This window comes from Haemaphysalis longicornis, unplaced genomic scaffold (genome assembly GCF_048455015.1).
Source record: "Haemaphysalis longicornis isolate Haplotype H1 unplaced genomic scaffold, Haemaphysalis longicornis Haplotype H1 scaffold_197, whole genome shotgun sequence".
Classification (NCBI taxonomy): Eukaryota; Metazoa; Arthropoda; class Arachnida; order Ixodida; family Ixodidae; genus Haemaphysalis; species Haemaphysalis longicornis.
Genome location: NW_027526292.1, coordinates 330703 through 344759, shown reverse-complemented (window position 1 = coordinate 344759; position 14057 = coordinate 330703). Strand labels below are relative to the sequence as shown.

The following is a 14057-nucleotide window of genomic DNA, read 5'->3' as shown; positions in this document are numbered from 1 at the left end:
GGTTGAAACTGCGCAGAAAGTAAAACAAAAGCAGGCTGTTGGTGTGCCATAAAAAAATAAACAGTAGTAGCATCCGGTGTTCTTTTTTACTTTTACGGAGAAAGTTAAAATTGCTCAGTAAAGCCCAACCCAAGACTGAAAAAAGAACTACACTCCCTCAAGTACCGAAAGTACATTGTTCTTGTAGTACGTACGCTTGTGTTGTCGTGGAACTTCAATGGCCTGAGCTCTCCCTGAAGTGGGTTCCACCTATATTAAAACGCGTTTGTTGGTATTTTGGTCAAGAAAAGTTAGCTTACATGGACAAAAAAAATCTCAATATGTTGGGAAATCCGAAATGAGCCAATTGATAGACACGTGGTTCCACACCTTTGCATAAAACCTTCATGGTGATGTAAGCATTGATTATTATTTGAAAGTTTTTTTTTCAGTAATTGTACGTAAATGAAACTCCGTACCAATACTAATCGTTTAACTCACTAACATTTGACAGGAAGCCTCCGATTTTGAATAAGCTTCTTTGAAGGAAGAATTCGCAAGTCCCTGAAATGCAACCTGATGATGTAAGCGAAACCGTCTGACCTATATGTTAGTAGTTTAGTACAGCGGCTGCCCTGGATAGGCAGTGGCCGCCGGTTCAACCCTCTGATCACTTAAAAAACACTTAATTTCAGTTTATTCGAGGGGGACACGAGGTCACACTTCTGGCATAGAAATTGTAGAGCAAAGTCATTACTGTAATCACAGTTAAGGCACAGCAAATTTAGCGTTACCAGTGGTATTTGTCTTATCCTTGTTTCTGCTTTCCTATTAATTATCTCTTATTATACTAAAATCACAGTAGCTTGAAAGTTAATAGATGGGACGTGGTTGTTGTAAATGTCTACAACTCATTATTTTCAGGTAAAATGTTTTCTTCCTGAAAGGGCTTGGATATGCTTTTTTGTGTGTTACGCTTTGTCAGGAAAGGCTGTCTCTATGGCAAAGATAGCAAATACACGCCACAACCCGTGGCTTCCGCTCAATATCAGTGGGAAGAGTCAACTCTTGCCAAGCAAAGAATGAAAACACAGGGGCGGAAAAGATGAGTGTGCTGTGCACTGAATTTTTTTTATTTAGGTAGTGTGTAACATGGATAAGTTTTTAGCAAAGCTAAAATATCCACTTAAACATGGAATGAGACTAACAGTAGAAGTAATAGCGGAGAACTTCATGTAGCTAAGAAGTGGATGAGGCTCCTTAGCTCGGGAGCTCTGGTGAAGACTTGGCGGTCTCTGCCCCAGAGACCACTCATTCCTGGTGCTGGCGTCCAGGTTAGTACTCGTCGTCAGGTTCACTGGAAGTTCGGGGAGGGTAAGAAGGAGAGGGAGGAGGAGGGATGGCGGGTTGTGGGCACACCTCATAACATATGGACATGGGTGCCTGGTTGAAAAGAATAATGCAGGGTCTTGTGTTGGACATTGGTAGTGTAGCCGATTGAGTAAAAGGAAGTGCTCGTCTGGATGTTAGGGGTAGTTTCCTCATCAGAAACAGGATCCTGGATCCTGTTTCTGTAGCTTGGGATGAGGGGAGGGAAGGACATCCAGACGATTAGGGAAAGAAAAAAACTGATGCCACGTGATGCCGCCAAAGACGTTTAGGTGCCAAAATTCTGCCCAAACAAGATAGACCAAACTGGTACTTTACATAGTTTGATATATTGCCGTAAATTTCACTGCGATTACTTTGTCCGTGCCAGTAAGGAATGGCGTTGCATTCTGTCACGGGACAGCAGACTTGCTGGTTTTATCCTACGAGCTGACGTAATCGTTTTTTCTTCAAATAAAGCTTAAACTAACATATATACGTTCATTGCACAGCCCTTCTGCATAGGTAATTAGCACACAGCTAGTGGGTTCAGCTGCAGTTGCTACACTTGTTTTACATGTATGTGTCTTTTCATAATTTTTTTCTTTTGTGGGCTTGATCAAACTGTACCGTCAGTTGGCCAGCATGCCACAATCGTATACAACAACCACGAAGGCTGCGGAAAACATACGGTTGTATGCTACTAGATGTACATGCATGTCGAAGCCATCAGTCATTTTATTGAATTTTTCAGTCGCTGAATTGCGCCCTGCTGAAAAAAAAAAACGGGGGGGGGGGGGGGGTGCAGCGGAGCGTCATCTGTTAGTTTTGCACTAATGCCAGCAGTAAAATAAAGGATAGGTCACCAGTGTGATGCAACCGCGTAAGCATGAAACGATTTTATTGCGTATCATGGCTTTCCTTAGATCACGGCCTGCCGGCATGCAAAGAGAGAGAGAGAGAGAACAGACTTTATTGTCATCCCTTTTAAGACGAATGTACCGTGCGGAAAAGTTCGGTATCTTCGTCCCATTAGACGGCGGTCAGGAAACCGTGGTCCCTGGCGGCGTCCTCTGCCAGTTGGATGACAGCAGCTTGTATCCCGGGAAGAGAGCTGAGCAGTGCGGCCTCCCACTGCTCACTACTTCTTATATGTATTACTTGTTCAAAGGCCCGTGGTTTATTGGGACATTGCCAGACCATATGTTGTAGTGTGGCTGCTGCAATGTTGCACCACTTGCATCTGTCCGTGTACCTATCTGGAAAGCTGCGGTGACACAGGGCGGGGTGAGGGAACGTATTTGATTGTAACCTGCGCCAAGCAACTGTCTGCCATTTGTTTAGAGCAGTGTGGGCAGCCGGAAATTTCAGTCGGCTCAGCCTATAGCGTTGAGTAATCTCTCGGTAAGTTGCCAGTCTCTCCCTCCCCCCCGTCACAGACGGCACGTTGTCTGATTCGAAGTCAGCCTGGTTCGTGTATCCTCGGGCTGCTTCATGTGCCATCTCGTTCCCCGGAAGAGACGAGTGAGCTGGCGTCCATACCAGGCGGATGTGCCTTGAAACTGGGGTCAAGCTGTTCGTAAGGATTTTGGCGGCTGTGGTGGAGATCCTACCGCGCGCATAGTTGCGCAGGGCGGCCTTCGAGTCCGAGATGATGGTAGTAGCCTGCGTGCCCGTAATTGCAAGAGCTATGGCCACCTCTTCACCCGTTTCTGGGTTGGACGTAGGGATTGAACACGATGAGGTTGCATTTCCCTGCTGATCTACCACCACGGCCACTACCGCACTTTGGCCAGGGTAGCTCACCGTGTCGACATAGCATACCGCTGGGTTGGCACTGCACTGCTTGTGGAGCGCCTTCGCACGGGCAAGCCGTCGGTCTTGATGGTACTCCGGATGCATATTTCTAGGCAGTGGGGCCAAAATTATTTTGTCTCGTAGGTCCGCTCCAATGACGCCTTTGGTTCCATTCTGGTCCACGGTATATGCAGCGACCACGGTATATTCTGGTCCACGGTATATGCAAAGGTATATGCAGCGACTCCAGAATGGCCCGCCCAGTTGGGGTCCCCGCCAGCCTGTTGTATTGGGCAATGCGTTGTGCTTCTATAAGTTCATCCAACGTGTTGTGAATGCCCATCTCCAGTAATTTTTCTGTGGAGGCAGCCATTGGAATGCCTAAAGCCGCCTTGGTGGATTTGCGAATTATTCGGTCTATTTTCTCTTTTTCTGCTTTCTTGAGTTTCAGGTACGGAGTAACGTAAGTTATTTTGCTGATGATAAAGGCTTGAACTAACCGAAGGAGATTATGTTCCTTGAGGCCATGGTGTTTATTGGCTATCCGGGCGATGAGTCTGCCAATTTGTACGGCTGAATTGTGCAGGGCCTGTATGGTAACCGTGTTGGTTCCTTTCTCATGTATTCTAAGCCCTAGAATTCGTATGCATTCAGTTCTGGGTATTGGGCTGCCCTGCAGCAGGATTTCTATGTTGGGGTCATGTCTTTGTCTCCGGCCGGGCCTAGCTGGGTTGTAGAAGAGGACTTCCGATTTTTGTGGTGAACATTCGAGGCCTCTTTGGGTTACGTATTCTTGAACCGTGTCAGCGGCTGCTTGCAGGCGTTCTTGTATGTCCCCATCGCTTCCTCCTATGGTCCAAATCGTGATGTCATCAGCATAAATGCTGTGACTTACATCCAGAATTTGTCGTAGTAAAACAGGTAGCTTAATCATTGCCACATTGAAAAGAAAGGGCGATAAGACCGAGCCCTGTGGTGTTCCGTGGCTGCCCAAGCGTATGGGGTCCGACTGGAGGCCTGGTACGGTTAGTTGTGCGGTTCGTTGCGCTAAGAAATCCGCGATATAGTTATAGGCCTTCTTGCCCACGTGGAGGTCGCTCAGGTTGTGGAGAATAGCGCTATGTTGCACGGAGTCAAAAGCTTCGGTCAGATCTAAGGCCAAGATTGCTCGAGTGTCTAGTGGGGATACAGCGGAGTTATCGATGATTTGATGCTGTAACTGGAGCATGAAGTCTTGCGTTGATAGTGATGGCCGGAAGCCCACCATGGTATGGGGGAAGAGTTGGTGTTCTTCCATGTACCGATGCAGGCGGTTCAGCACTACGTGTTCGAGCAGTTTTCCCAAACACGAGGTCAAAGAAATGGGCCTAAGGTTCTCAAGCTTCAGTTGCTTTCCGGGTTTGGGAATAAACGTAATGAGGGCGCTTTTCCACGTAGGAGGAAGACGGCCGTTGTCCCATACTTTATTCATGTAAGCTGTGAGGTCTTCTATGGATGAGTCGTCCAGATTGGTAAGTACCTTGTTAGTGATGCCATCAGGCCCTGGCGCAGAGCGAGTGTTCAGTTTAGTAATGGCTTCACAGATTTCAGCTTTGGTAATAGTACTAATAGGCCTGTCCATTTCGGGATTGGGGTTACCAGCATATGGGTTTGCTGACTCCTGAGGGGCTTCTTGTATGTAAAGCTCCTGCGGTTTTTTCAGTAAAGTAGATCCCTGTCCTTGATGTGCATGTAGGATGGTCAGAAGGTTGCTAAGCTGGGTTACCCGCCTTCCGTCCGGGTTCAGAGGGCTGCGGATGGTGTGCCATGTTTTAGGCATATTCATTTGTACGTCCATTCTTTCGCACAGTGCATTCCAGTGTTGGTTAGCAAGATATGCCGCGTGCTTCTCGATCTCCTTGTTTAGGCGCGCTATCCGACGGCGTATGGACCGGTTGTGCCGCTGCCCATGCAGCCGTTTCTGAAGGCTGCTCTTCGCTTCCCACATGTGAAGGAGGCGAGAGTCGACCTTGTCTAGGTTCGCTTCGTCTGGTACGATTCGAGTAGCCATCGTGGCGTGTTCCTGTAAGCATTCGACCCATTTTTCCAGATCTTCAATGCCGGAGTTTTCTACTTTTGAAATCTCGGCCCTCCGTATATTACGGAAAACATCCCAGTCGATAATTTTTTGTTCCCGGCCGCAGTACTTTGGCGGCGCCGCAATGAGTGCGGTTTCCACTATATATGGTCACTGCCTAAGTCTTCAAGGGTATTTGTCCACCACGCATCTGAGACATTTTTCACGATGGTAAGGTCAGGGGTGGTGTCGCGTTGGACACTGTCACCTCTTCTCGTGGGATGGGCGGGGTCCGTCAGAATTGTCAGGTTGAGTTGCTGTATGGTGTCCCATAATTTCTGGCCCTTTTTTGTGGGCCTTGCATATCCCCAGGCGGGATGTGGTGCATTGAAATCCCCCACGATGGCTAATGGATGACCATGGGATGTGTGGAGGGCTTGTTGGAGGAGCTGTGTAAGGTTACGGGAATGTCGGGGCGCACTGTATACATTCAGTATGTATAGCCTCCGCTTTTGCCTTGCTGATGTGGTAAGGATTTTCAAGAAAACATATTCTGGTCCTGTGCTGGAAACATGCAATTGATTAGCCGGTATATTTCTATGCAACAAGGTGGTTACTCCTCTAGCTTGTGGAGCACTCATGGTGGATACGGATGAGTGGCACGCTTTGTATCCCGATAACTTGGCCGGTATTGCTGTCTCTTGCAACGCTATGACATCGGGTGCCGATTGGGAGTTTTGAACCAAGTGGTTAATGTGTTGTTGCAATGCTCCCCGCTTAGATCTGTACCCCCGACCGTTCCATTGTCATATGTAGTATCGATGCTTATCTCTGTTCGGGTGCATATCATCCAATGTTTTGACCTGAAACAACTTCTTGGATGGTGGCACTAGTATGTGGCCCATCGGTGCTGGTAAAGATGGACGGATGTACGAGCCCAGTTGGGTTGTTCTGCGCTTGCGCCAAAGTGTATTCCAGGAGGGTAACCTTTCCGCTGATCATTTCTCTGAAATTAGCGAGGGCTCCCGCCAGGGTGGTAATGCTGTGATTCAGCTTGTCGAAACGCTGGTCGAGTTTCTTTTCTAATTTAGCTTCAAGAGCATATAAGGCCCGTTGTCCTGTTGGCTGCTGGTCAGCGGTTTCCTGGGCACGTTTTTTCTGGGGGGAAGGGTTGGATTCCGAGGATTGTGAATGCTGTGCGGTGGGCAGCCTTACGGTAGTCGTCGTGGGGCAAACAACACCACCAAAGTTAGACATTCCTCGACATGGCGACCTCCGTTTCTGCAGCCACAGCACGGGGCCTCATTTACTTAGTAAAATCTCACTTGGCACACAGAGCGCAGAGGTGTAGAGGTCATTTCACCCTCATGTTAACACCCCTTCATATGAGTTACCTTCACCCTACTTCTGCGATACCAGCACACTTCTGTTTAATCTTTTCACTATCAAAATATGCTTTTGTGCAAGTCTCTTGTACTCCAAAAGGTGACGAAATTCGCTGAGTATACCTGCAGCACTAGCTGGCCGTCAGTTTTTTGTCTAGCCAGTGCACTTGAGTTCTGCACATTATTTTTAGTAGCAGGGCTCCACTAGCCTTGTTGGATCATTACACACTGTCTCAGAGTTCTCAGCCTCAGGAAAAAATGACGGTGCATGTTCATTCACGCCACGAAAAATATATCGAAATATGAAATAAACGTCAGCTTAAAGTATGTATTTCCGATTATACCAAACACCGCTGGCCAACTAAGAAAACCCAACTACGAAAAACTTAATGTTTCACTAATTAAGTTATGCGAACTGCTCATGTTTCCATATGCCCTGTTTGTGTTCAAGCTAGTAATTGTCTGGCATGCTTTGGAGTGCAAGGGCCATCTAAACGTGATATATACAGTCAGCTGCACCCGTTAAGACAGCCGTATGCTAATTTGTGTTCCAACTTTCTTGCACAGCAAAGTATACTACTTCGTGAAAAAGCTCTTCTAGGGCAACCTCCTTGCACCGCCACCACAACATCTGGCAATAACAAACAACGGAAGAATTTTGCGCTCCCTTTGTAGTTGGTGCGAATTTTGGCTCACACTATTTTGACCCCCTAAAAAATGTAGAAGAGCGGGGGTGTTAGAAAAAACAAATGCCCGTACCAAGGTGATTTATAACCAATTCAACATGTGTTACATGCCGAACATCGTACACAATGAAAGGATGAACCAAACAATAGCCCAACTGCTAATAGAGAAAGCCACAACCCCAAGAGCAAATTTAAATTTCTGTAAGCAGCTGTAACGTTGAACGAAATATAGTTCTGCTGATAACACGATAACAATTTCTCGTGGTATCAGCGCACTATAATCACACAGACTTGAAGTGTTTATGTATTGATGAAACATGGAACGAGACAGTTGGAACAACATGAGTGAGGGAACGCGGTTGCCTCGTATATGTCGCGACACTTTAGCGAATCCCCCAGCATCAGTTTAGCTTAACTAGTGCCCTATCAATGGCTCACTGGAGACAGACGATGTTCTAAGGCAACGCTGCGAACGAGCGAAAAGGGGCGCTCGGACGAAAACGCGAGCGCACCAAGTTCCGCAGACTCGCTTCCAACTCTGGTCCGGCGGCCGTTCGCCTCGCCGAGGCAAACCGGAAAACCAGCAAAGTGACGTCACCAGGTGCTATCACGTGACTTTTTGACGTCAAAGCGTAAAACGGTGCCGGAAATGATCTCCCACTGGAGATCAAAACGAGAAGAAACTAGGCGTTATTGCGCTTGTAACAACGGGAAACAGGGGCGGTGCGAGCTTAGACGTGGCTGAGGCCGGGCATCGCACAGCTGCAAATCTTTGCGAAATCTTTTGAATTAAAACAAGTACAGGACACAAGTAAAAGCTAAAAGCACGCAAACAAGGAAGCGAGCGAACAGCCAAGTTAACACACACGAAGGCCACGCACTTCAAATGCACCCGCAGCCTTGGGATAGAGCCCCAGCGTGGATGACTAGCGCCATCTCGGGAAACCAGGAGAAAACTACATCTATGGGTACACTCGTTATTGCAGCGGCGAAGAGAGGGCGCGATGGGTGTGTTTTGGCGAACCACAAAATACTCGACACCCCAGCACAGAACAGGGAGGATTTTAGAGAAGCAAAGGTCTAGCTTAGGGCCCCTGTATTTTGCAAAGGTAGCGCAAACCATTGTACAAAACGGAGAGGAGAATCTCTTCCTCGCCATCTACGTCTCTTCTCACCCCGTCGCCCTTTTCTGCACCCCTATTGAACCAGGGTCGACACGTGACCAATCACCTCCGATGACCCCCCCCCCCCCGCGAGTTTCCCTTTTACCGGGCAGTGACGCCATTAGGGAGCGTAGGACGACGGGCGCTCATGTGCGCTGCACGTGAAGACAGACACAGGTATACATATTTTTCAAGTTGGTCTCGGCTGCATCGCGATACCGACTTGCTGTGTCGTTGGCTGCTTCGTAGCGTTGCAAAAGGCGACCAGCTGTTGTTGTTCCAGGAGATAAAAATGACATTAAACGACGAGCGATATGGCTTTTATTTTTGTTTTATATTTTATAGTTGTTTTTTTTTATGGCGTGCTTGTTGTGAACGTACTTGTCAGTGGTGAACACAGGAGTAGGGGGGGGGTTCATTCTCGTCTTGACTATAAGACATTATTTCCAAGGTAATGTTTCAACCGCTCCTTCGGAACAGGGTCCTCAGTAGACGCGAGCGATGCAGCTTACAAAATAGCTGTGATCCAAAAAAAAATTCTGAGGCATTGATAATAGGGAATAGCACCGGCATACGAAAATATTAGCAATTTAGCAAGAAAAAAGTTTCTGTGTATGCTCTGCTGGAAACAAAATGTCCTATTTTTGCAACAAGAATGTCAGCTTTAGTTCCCATGAAATAAGGACGATGGATAAGTCGCAAGTAAAACTACGATGCAGAATGTGCCCGCGCACACGGGAACAAAAACATTTGTTTTAAAACTGAACGGGAAATGGAACCAGGTGAGTGCATTTTCGGACCTTAAAAAATTAAGCTGCACGTATATAGGCAATAAAAGTCCCTGCCATGGAACATGCATAGACTGATGAAGTTTCTTTTCGAAACGCGTCCACTAAACAGAACACCTTGCTTTGTAAAATACACGGGGCAGTAACGAAAACTGTCTAGGAGTGTGTTTGTGCCAGATCTATGCGGCGCCGATTCTGCTTTGAATTGAAGATTTGCGTTTGCAATAAAAGTACTTTCCTCCCACTGAACGGTTTCAGTATTTTTTGAGCAAATTGTACACACACGACCAGGGCCGTAGCCAGGAACTTTTTCGGGAGGTTTTAAGGGGTATTGGAAGGGAGGAGTTTTGGTGAAAGCAACACTAGGTCCTGTGTACGCGCTGCCTGAAAAAAATGTCGGGAAAAGACCTAACACCGCCCCCCCCCCTATCTCCTCTCGGCCACGTCCCTGAACACAATTCTGAAAGTACACGTGCATGTTCCCACTTTTAGTACGGTTCTGCGGTTAGAACTCTGCTGGCGCTCGTAAGTTTTTGACGTGCCCTTCCGTACATCTGTGAAGTGAACAAAAATGTATAAATGCTAGGTTTTTGATCTCTTAGAATGGTCCCAGATTTTAAATCTCCGGTGAGATACCAGAAAAGGACATTGAAATCGGCCGGCACGAGCGCGCAGTTTGTTGCCCTCAAAACGCGACATGATAGCTAAGGCACTGACCAATCACAAACTGTTCTTCCTACACATTATCTGCGAACACCGTTAAGGATTTACGTCTAGAACTGTCGCGTTTTAAGCAAGCACTTCAACGCGCCGCGCATACGAGACGAAACGTTCGGCCGGCGCGCTCCGCTGGAGTCGCTCACTAATGGCGGCCGAGAGAGACGGGTGAGGAGGAAACATCGCGGGGAAGAGAGTTTGCGCTACCTTTGACAAATACAGGGACCCTTGTCTAGCTTTTCCTGTACTGCCAGAAAAGCGTAGTACTGCCAGAAAAACCGAGGACGCCCGCTTGATGGCGCTCTAAACAAGGCTGTGAAGTGAAAAGAACAGAGACAACGAACTGGAAAAAGAGGATGGATGCGAAGAAGTCCTTAGATATCTACAGGATCGGGAAGCAGGAGATCATAAGGGAAAAATTATTCGATAATACCAAAGGACGGGCATTGCTTTTTGAAGCCCGGGCGGGTTTCTTGCGGACAAGAACATTTATCCGCGAGCCGCTACAGAAAGAACTATGCGCAGACTCCGGAAATGAGCCAGAAACCATGCGACATATTGTAACGGAGTGCAAAAGTATCCGTCCAGTCCTCACTGATGGAGCCTGCCAGCTTCCGGAAGCCCTTGGCTTTAAGATTAGCGGAAAAGTGAATTGGACAGTAGTAGAGGTTAGTAAAAGAAGGTTAGAATGTTGGTGGGAAAAGAGCAGAGAACAATCTGGGAAGACATTCGAACAAAGAAGTCAGTCTGGCACAAAAATTTCGTAAAAGTATCTTTTTATTTTGACATAATTTTTCTTATTTATTTTGATTGTATTTTTTTTTTGGGCGAGGTGATTGTACAGTGGCGTTGCGATTAAGGCCGCTGTGCAACGCCACTCCGTTACAAAGGGGAAGCCACTAAGCATCATCAGCATCATCATCATCATGCAAATATGGCGGATGCTTTTTGCACAGGGCACCTGAGCTCCTTCAGTTGAAGTTGATTTTTATTCGCATCAAGTAAACACATAATGCTGGAGGTCCGCAGAGAAAGCCGACTAGATGTCAGCTTGACGGAGCCGCAGACCCCCCCCCCCTCTTTCCCCCACTCCCCCACAGGAAAACTGCGCTCTAGAGGAGGAGTATGAAGAGGAGGAGAAAACTTTATTGAACATGAAATCAAGCTAGTTAGTGGGCCGGGTCCTCAGTCCAGGACAAGAGAGTTAGAGTAATTTTCTTCAAATCATAAAACGCCATTATTTATAATAGGATTTCTTCGTTTGGCCTCGAAGGGTTGGAAACCAATAAAGACCTGCTTGGAAATATTCATCAGTTTTGATTCTTGTAATATATGCACGTATACTATTTATTGCGCTTGTTAACGAGTATCTCATGCCTTCGACACCGTAATCAGGTTATCATTGTTCTGGGTGAGAGTCAGGTCATTATGATAACAATGGTTACGATAGAAATTCGGAGCACAAAAGCTGCCTTCGAGTACTCTGGACAACGTTGTCTGGGGCGCGATCGCGGTTGCGTAGCACGAGCGTTCTCATTGTATTTGCGTGTGAATAAACAACGCACGCTGCAGATAAGCACCTTCTTGCACGCAGCCGTAACGAAAGCCAATTTGTGAGGAAGGGAATGTATTCCATACAACCTGGGAAAAATATCCACACTATCTTTGTGAGCCTCCCAAACATCCCCAATCCTCCTAATAAGACGTTTGTGACGGTGCAGAAAAATTAAAGCGTTGGACACAGAAAAAAAAACATTCATCTGATACAAGTCAACAACAACGAAAGAAATAGAAGACAGCCGTTTTATTTTGTGTTGTGTGATGCGCGTGTGTGCTTGGTGCGTAGCATTAGACTGTTGAGTCTTCATAAGAGCATCTCAAAAGTACTGCAGGGAAGCAGACGCATTTGAATACTTATGGGGGAGCTCTGAGCGCTGATCTTCGCGAATCAGCTAGAAAGGACGAGCTACACACGATCTTCTGACTGATGCTCTGAAGAAAGATGTTCTCTACCCCCTCGTGTGTTGCAAACTTGTGGGGGATACAGCTTGAAATTATTTAGATGTGTCAGAAGCTCGCAAAAATACCTGAAGTACTAGAACTATGATTTTAATGCACAAAGCAACAAAGCGGGCGATTTCTAGCACAGACACTGCTGCCCCTCACAAGCGGAGTGTAGCAGACGACAGCGGCGCGAGTCCCTAAGCCGTCGTCAGAGCCAGGGGGCGCCACTCAAACATCTCACCGACAATAACCACGCCTAAGCAGCGTGACGTGATTCCCGGTAAGCGGCTTCCTCCACGGAAGCGCGGATCTTCTTCGGTCTCCCCATCGGTACGTCTGGCAGACCACACCACTACGAACGAGCCTCTATACCATGTGTTGCGAAGTGACGTCACAGCTTTACGGGCGCTTCTGGGGATCGGCGGAGCCATGCCTAGGCGAGCGAAGAGAATGCACAGTGGCGCCAGGGGTCGCTAGGCAACGCGAGGTGATATCATCGCTCCGCGAGGGTTTTTGGTGCGACGGACGGATAACGCTCGGCTTAAACAGCTCGACAGGTAAAACGACCGTCACGTCATTCTAGTTTTTCCTAGCAAGATCGAATACGCCTTAGCCAATACTCTTCACGAACTGGTGTAATGATCTGAACCGACTTTCCTCACGTTGCTACATATATTCTACAAGAGCTCTGGAATCTCTAGAGCTGTGGGAACTTGAATACCAACGAGAACCTTTTGTACGACCTTGGATGTTTCTGGGGTGTCTTGCCCTCCCCTACGCACTCCCCCACCAACAGCTAGAGCGCCTTTGCCCCCTTTAGATTAAAAGAACTATTAGTACCAAGCAAGCAAGTAGGTGACTCAGGGGGCAAGGCCAGCTCTCAACATCGTGAAGAAGCTACCCAACAATGTACAGGTGGAAGCGATCAAGTGAGCGCAACTTGAAAATGATACTGCACGAAACTGGCCTGGAGAAAAGTTGACACAGGGTTCAATAAAAAGGCATGAAGCAGTGTAAATTCACAGCCTGCGTTCACAAACGCCCGTCGTGTAAATATTGTGCGCCTGAAGTAGCCGTCCTGAACATCCAACGTGCGCGTTGCAGGTGCGGATATTAGCCACGATGTGAGCGTTTTTTACTCTGTGGGTTTGTGTGCAGGTGAAGAACCAATATGGAGGCACACCGCCGGATCCAGGGTTCTTCGATGTAGGCAGTTGCGAAACTCCGCCTCAAAAAACGGCCCGCACATGGACCCCCCCCCCCTGCTTTGGATCGTGCGTACCGTGGCGCCACTGCGGCCGCCGCATGCACTCTCCAAAAATCAAAATAATTACTCAAACTGGCAAATTAACGTTAAATTTTGTTTTAAAGTGCATAATTCCTTATTTTTGTGCTTTCGTAAGTTATTAAAAGCTATCTTAACTCCGGTATTTAGGCTGCGATTGTTTCTGCGTCGGCGCATCTGCCTCGACCGCACTACGGCACAACATAGGTCCGAACGGAAGTACTAAATTTTGCAGTTATCGTTTGGCCTAAAGCTCATGGTATGCCAAAACTAATCTAGTAGCTGATAAAGCGGCTCTAAATAATCAATTTCAGCTTGCCTAAAGCTGTCGAAGCTACTTATTTATTTTTTGCCGCCAGATGACCGAGTAGGACGCGCAGCAGACTACAGTGCGCAAGCGACGGTTTATCCCATGGTCGCATTTCTTTTTACTACTTTTGCTTCGTATGTATTGCATATTTGAGCACATTGGGCTCCTTTGGCATAACAAATTTACGTAAGCACTCAAATACCTTTTTTCGCCCAGGTCGTTGCGCGGCGAAGCAAGTTGTCTAGTTTATTTCGCCACCAAAAGATGGCGCCAGTGTAAAACAAGATCCAAAGCAGTGGACCAATCGTAGGGCCACGTTTTGATGCATGGGGCCTATGGGGAGTTTCGCAACTACTGTATCAAGTAACTCTGCGCCGGATCATCGTGTCCGAGGTGCTTTTCTAGTTCCCGCTCTTTTCAACGGGAATTCAAGGTCCGCCATTTGTGTGTGTGTTTCGTGCTGAAGGTTGCCCCGCTAAAAGGTGGAAAGAGGATGTAGCTAGTGCCGTTATTGGTTTA

General features: G+C 47.3%; 1 protein-coding gene across 2 annotated transcripts in view; it reads left to right on the top strand.

The window, feature by feature from the left end:
- LOC144166901 (cytochrome P450 3A27-like) overlaps positions 1-14057 on the top strand; it is a 43070-nt gene that overhangs the window by 16055 nt on the left and 12958 nt on the right. The gene's annotated exons all lie outside the window — the stretch shown is intronic.